The following is a 6451-nucleotide window of genomic DNA, read 5'->3' on the forward strand; positions in this document are numbered from 1 at the left end:
TTCCCCCACACGCCAAACTCGTTTAATTCCGAGAAAAGATTGGTTGTGTTTGTTGAAGTTGTTGGTTGTGTTGTTGAAGTTTCTTGTTGTCTTGGGTCATGTTTCCGGTTGAATTCCGAGTTGAATCTATTGTATAGTAAGGGGATTTATGATTCTAAGTGCTTGGGACTGGAAACTTGGAAGTTTAGAAGGTTTAGAGTTGGAGAAACTAAGGAGAAAAGTCGAGTTTTCGGGGAAAAGGGCTTTGGCGTCGCGCCGGCCAGCGCGCCCCAAAAGGGACTTTGAAGTCCAGCCCTTGGGGCGGCGCGCCTAGCAGAGCATCCAGCAGGCCTCTCTGAAGTCTGAAGTCTAGCGCTCCGGGCCTCTTAAAGCGCCAAGGAAGCCAAGTCCTCCCTTTCATTCCCCATTTTTTCATGCATGTTCCTTGGTAATGTACCTATGTTTTATAGTTGTTTTCAACACTCCAAGGTACGTCTAAATGTCAAGAACTCATCCATAAACATGAGATCATTACCCTTGAATTCATAATCCAATTCGAGGAAAGTTTGGATCAAAGTCAAGTGAAGTTAGAGTCAATTTTAGAAGTTAAGAAGTAAGTCCAAGCAAGTCTTTAAAGTTTTTCAAGAGTCTTTGTTATACGTTTTAACTTCGTTTTAAGGCTCAAGTTTCAAGTTAAGTAAAGAGTATCAAGTTTCAAGTTAAGCAAAGACTATCGAGTTTCAAGTTAAGTCAAGAGTGTAGAGTCAAGTTCATTTCTCAAAAGTTATTAGGGAACTAAGTATTCCCAAAGAAGTTTATAAATGTTTTACATTTGAGTAAGAAAGGAACTATGTTTTCCAAGAGAGCCTTTAGGCTAAGCTTTGAGCAATTATCTCAAACTAAAGAAAGATGTGCTTAAAACACTTGCGAGCTAAAGTATATTTTAGGAGTAGTCTTGAGCACCAAATTGGGGACACGAGTTCATATTAACTCAACTCTCCATAAGAACCATGTAGCCAAACATGGGATTTAACGGGTCATACTTTTTAGATGATCACGTAAGTTAAGCTAGTGGATCCACTAAGTAAGGTCCTATATCACGGCAAGGTATAGGATGGTCCTTGGGCAACGTGAGGCAAAACGTTGTATCATCACTAGGGCTCATAGTGGTGGTTGCCGGTTAAAGAATCACCTACAAAAGTTATATTACTTATATATAAGTAAAGTTGAGTTTGTTATTGTTTTATCATTAACGAGCTAAGTTGTTTACAATATTTTACAAGTTTTATATATATTGCATGTATCTTATTGCTTTATATTGAGTTCGGTTATGCATGAGTCGAACAGAGCTAGGGTAAGAGTTCCTTTGTACTCCTCTCAAGCTTAAGTTATTATTTAGTTTTCCAGCTCACATACTCGTACATTCAATGTACTGATGCCAGTTGGCCTGCATCTTATTATGATGCAGACACAAGTACCCAAGATCAGCATCCAGCACGCCGTTGATCTAGCTGAGCACTCCAGAGTCAGTGGTGAGCCTCCTTGTTTTCTAGAGGACTCTGTTATTTTGTGTTCTTAGTTTTGTTTTGTTAGGATGTTGCGGGGTCTGTCCCAACATCCATCTCAGTATTTTAGAGGCTTCATAGACAGTCAGTTAGTTAGCATTGAGTCTCTTATCTATGTATATATGTAAATATTCTATTTTGAGACCCGAGTTGCCTTTTTGGGCAAGATTTTATCAGTTAAGTTGTTTTTATATCCTTGCATTGCATGGAGTTATTCTGTTGAGTTAGGTTTCCGCTAAGTTAAGAAAGTCAGGCCAAGGGTTCGGTTGGGGCCATCAATGGTCTTCGAGTGCCGGCCACGTCCGGAATGTAGGCTCGGTGTGTGACAAACTTGGTATCAGAGCACAAAGTTTAAGAGTCCTAGGGAGTCTATGAAGCCGTGTCTGTAGAGTCCTAGTTATCGGTGTGAAGCGCGCCACATCTATAATTTGGAGGTTACAACATTTAGGAAGATTTCTCACTTCTTTCACACTCATCTCGTGCGTTAAAGTTTATCTCTAAAAAGTTTCTTTCTAATTCATACTTGCTTGTGTTTCAGATAATCATGCCTTTACGAAGAGTTGGCAGAGGGCGTATTCCTAGACGTTATGTTGAGGAGCAAGAGTTACATTATGCACTGGGAGTGCAACATCAAGGGGAAGTTTCTAATGCTGAGTTTAGAGAAGCAATTAGGATACTGAGTCAAGCTGGAACTAATCAGATTGGTCAGCAAAGGGGAGCTCGAGATGAAGGAGCTAACACTTCAAGGATTCGTGAGTTCTTGGGGATGAATCCTTAGGGTTTCATAGGTTAGTGCACTACTGAGGATCCAGAGAACTTCATTAAAGAGCTGAAGAAGATTTTTGATGTGATGTATGTGGATGAAACTGAGTGGTTTGAATTAGCTACGTATTGATTGAAGGATGTTGCTAGAACTTGGTTCAACCAGTGGAAAGGGAGCAGAGCTGAGGATGCACCACCTGTGAGTTGAGCCTGTTTTGAGGAAGCTTTCTTGGGGCGTTTCTTTCCTCGAGAATTGAAAGAGGCCAAGGTACGTGAGTTCCTCACGCCTAAGCAGGATTCTTTGAGTGTTCATGAGTATGGGTTGAAGTTCACCTAACTCTCCCGTTATGCTCAGGAGATGGTTGCGGACATGAGGAGTAGAATGAACTTGTTTGTATCTGGGTTGTCTCGTCTGTCGAGTAAGGAAGGTAGGGCTGCAATGCTTATTGGGGACATGGACATATCAAGGTTGATGGTTTATGTGCTGCAGGTTGAGGAAGAGAAGCTGAGGGACTGGGAAGAGTTCAGAAATAAGAGAGCTAAGATCGGTAATGAGTTTGGGCAGCAGAAAGGTAATGCAAACCGTTCATCTTTTCAGCAAAGGCAAAAGGGACCTGCTCCATCATCTGCTGGGGCACCTGCACCAAGATACAGAGGTGAATATAATGGCCAGAATTCGAAGGGCTTCAAGGCTAGACCAGCACAATATTCAGGTAGTGTGGCACAAGGAGATAGCTTGATTCCTGCTTGTGCTAGATGTGGTAGAACCCACCCGGGTAAATGTCGTGATGGTCAGGTTGTTTTAAGCGTGGGCAAGAGGGTCACTTTATGAAGGAGTGCCCGAAAGATAAGCAAGGTAGTGGAAATCTGGGCAGTAGGGCCCAATCTTCATCAATTGCTCCCTCAGACAGGGTGGCACCTAGAGAAGCTACTTCTGGTACCGGTGGAGGAGTAAACCGCCTCTATGCAATCCTCTATGTAATCACCAGTCGCCATGAGTAAGAGAACTTTCCAAATGTTGTCACTGGTATGATCAAAGTCTTTGCTTTTGATGTGTATGTTTTGCAAGACCCAGGAGCAAGTTTATCTTTTGTAACTCCTTATGTTGCAAATAATTTTGATGTTCTTCCTAAAAGACTTTGTGAACCCTTTTGTGTTTCTACACCTGTTGGGGAGTCTATTCTAGCAGAAAGAGTTTGTCATGATTGTCCTGTTTATATCAATCACAAGAGCACCATGGCCGATTTGGTTGAGTTAGACATGGTAGATTTCGATGTCATTTTAGGTATGGATTGGCTTCATGCCTGTTATGCATCATTATACTGTAGAACTCGAGTGGTCAAGTTTCAGTTTCCGAATGAGCCAGTCATAGAGTGGAGTTGTAGTTCAGCAGTGCCTAAGGGTCGTTTCATTTTGTACATTAAGGCAAGAAAGTTAGTTTCGAAGGGTTGTATCTATCACTTAGTCCGAGTTAATGACTCTAGTGTTGAGATACCTCATTTTCAGTCAGTTCCTATAGTAAGAGAGTTTCCAGAAGTTTTTCTTGATGAACAACTCGTAATTCCTCCTGAGAGAGAAATAAATTTCAGCATAGACCTCATTCCAGATACTCGTCCTATCTCTATAACGCCTTATAGAATGGCACCAGCAGACTTGAAAGAGCAGTTGAAAGATCTCCTAGATAAGGGTTTCATTCGACCAAGAGTTTCACCTTGGGGCGCTTTGGTCTTGTTTGTGAGAAAGAAAGATGGTTCCCTTTGGATGTGTATAGACTACCGCCAGTTGAACAAGGTTACCATCAAGAATAAGTACCCTCTTCCGAGGATTGACGATCTTTTTGATCAGCTTCAGGGTGCCACTTGTTTTTCAAAAATTGACCTTAGATCGGGCTATCATCAATTAAGAGTAAGGGAATGTGATATTCGAACGGCAGCATTCAGGACTAGATATGGTCGTTACGAGTTTTTGGTCATGTCTTTTGGTTTGACCAATGCACCAGCAACTCTCATGGACCTTATGCTGTGGCATTCCTAGGCCAAATTGTATCTGGTGATGGAATTAAAGTTGATACTCAGAAAATTAAGGCAGTGCAGAATTGGCCTAGACCCACATCTCCAACTGATATTAGGAGTTTTTTGGGTTTGGCTGAATATTATAGAAGGTTCATAGAGGGGTTCTTGTCTATTTCGTCCCCTTTGACCAAATTGACTCAGAATACAGTTAAGTTTCAATGGTCTGAAGCTTGTGAGAAAAGCTTTCAGGAATTGAAAAAGAGGTTGATTACTGCTCCAATTTTGACCTTACCAGAAAGTACTCAAGGTTTTGTGGTGTATTATGATGCATCTATAGTTGGTTTGGGTTGTGACTTAATGCAGAATGGCAAGGTTATAGCTTATGCCTCCAGACAATTGAAGATTAAGAGAAGAACTACCCATCCCATGACTTAGAGTTGGCTGATGTAGTGTTCGATTTGAAGTTATAGTGCTTAATCTCAAACAAAGGAAGTGGTTAGAATTACTCAAGGATTATGACATGAGTATTCTTTACCACCCAGGTAAGGCTAATGTTATTGTTGATTCTTTGAGCAGGTTGTCTATGGGTAGCACTGCCCATATTGAAGAAGGAAATGGAGAGTTAGCAAAAGATGTGCACAGACTGGCACGCTTGGGAGTCAGACTTTTAGATTCCGCAGAAGGAGGAATAGCAGTGGGACCGAGTCATCATTAGTGTTAGAAGTGAAAGAGAAATAAGATCAAGATCCCATTTTGCTTAAGTTGAAGGCAAATGTTCGAAACCAAAGAGTATTAGCTTTTGAGCAAGGGGGAGATGGTGTTTTGAGATATCAAGTAGATTGTGTGTACCTATGGTAGATGGACTCCAAGAGAGGATTATGGAAGAAGCTCATAGCTCCAGTTATTCCATTCGTCCGGGTTCCACAAAGATGTATCGAGACTTGAGAGAAGTTTATTGGTGGAATGGCATGAAGAAGGGCATTGCTGAATTTGTTGTTAAATGTCCAAATTGCCAGCAAGTGAAAGTTGAACACCAAATGCCTGGTGGTTTGGCTAAGAGGATAGAACTTCCGGAATGGAATTGGGAGATGATCAATATGGATTTCATCACAGGGTTGCCAAGGTCTCGTAGACAACATGATTCTATTTGGGTGATTGTCGATAGAATGATAAAATAAGCCCATTTTCTACCAGTAAAGACTACCCTTTCAGCAGAAGATTATGCCAAGTTATATATTCAAGTGATAGTGAGACTTCATTGGGTGCCAATCTCCATTATTTTAGATAGAGGTGCACAGTTTACTGCACAGTTCTGAAATTTTTCTCAGAAGGACTTGGATTCCAAGGTGAACTTAAGTACTGCATTTCATCCTCAGACTGATGGGCAAGCAGAGCGCACTATTCAGACTTTAGAAGATATGTTGAGGGCCTATGTAAGCGATTTCAAATGGAGTCGGGATGATCACCTACCTCTCATTCAGTTTGCCTACAATAATAGTTATCACTCTAGCATCCAAGATAGCTCCATATGAAGCTCTTTATGGGAGAAGATGTAGATCTCCTATTGGATGATTTGAAGTTGGTAAAGCAGGGTTGATAGGACCAGATTTAGTTCACCAATCTATGGAGAAGGTGAAAGTGATTCAAGAGAGGTTCAAAATGGCACAGAGTCGTCAAAAATCCTACACAAATGTTAGGAGAAGGGCATTAGAGTTTGAGGTAAATGATTGGGTGTATTTGAAAGTTTCACCCATGTGGGGGGTTATGAGGTTTGGTAAGAAGGGGAAACTTAGTCCCCTGTATATTGGACCTTACCGCATAGCCAAAAGGATTGGCAATGTTGCTTATGAGTTGGAATTGCCACAGGAACTAGCAACGGTTCATCCGGTATTTCACATCTCCATGTTGAAGAAGTGCTTAGGCGATCCTTCATTGCTACTACCTACTGAGAATATTAGGATCACAGATAACTTATCTTATGAGGAGATTCTTGTTCAGTTTCTAGATCGCCAAGTTCGCAGATTGAGAACAAAGGATATAGCCTCAGTCAAGGTCCTTTGGAGGAACCAACTAGTTGAGGGAGCTACTTGGGAAGCCGAAGAGGACATGAAGAAGAGATATCCATATCTCTTT

Source organism: Solanum tuberosum, unplaced genomic scaffold (assembly GCF_000226075.1).
Source record: "Solanum tuberosum cultivar DM 1-3 516 R44 unplaced genomic scaffold, SolTub_3.0 scf00217, whole genome shotgun sequence".
Lineage (NCBI taxonomy): Eukaryota > Viridiplantae > Streptophyta > Magnoliopsida > Solanales > Solanaceae > Solanum > Solanum tuberosum.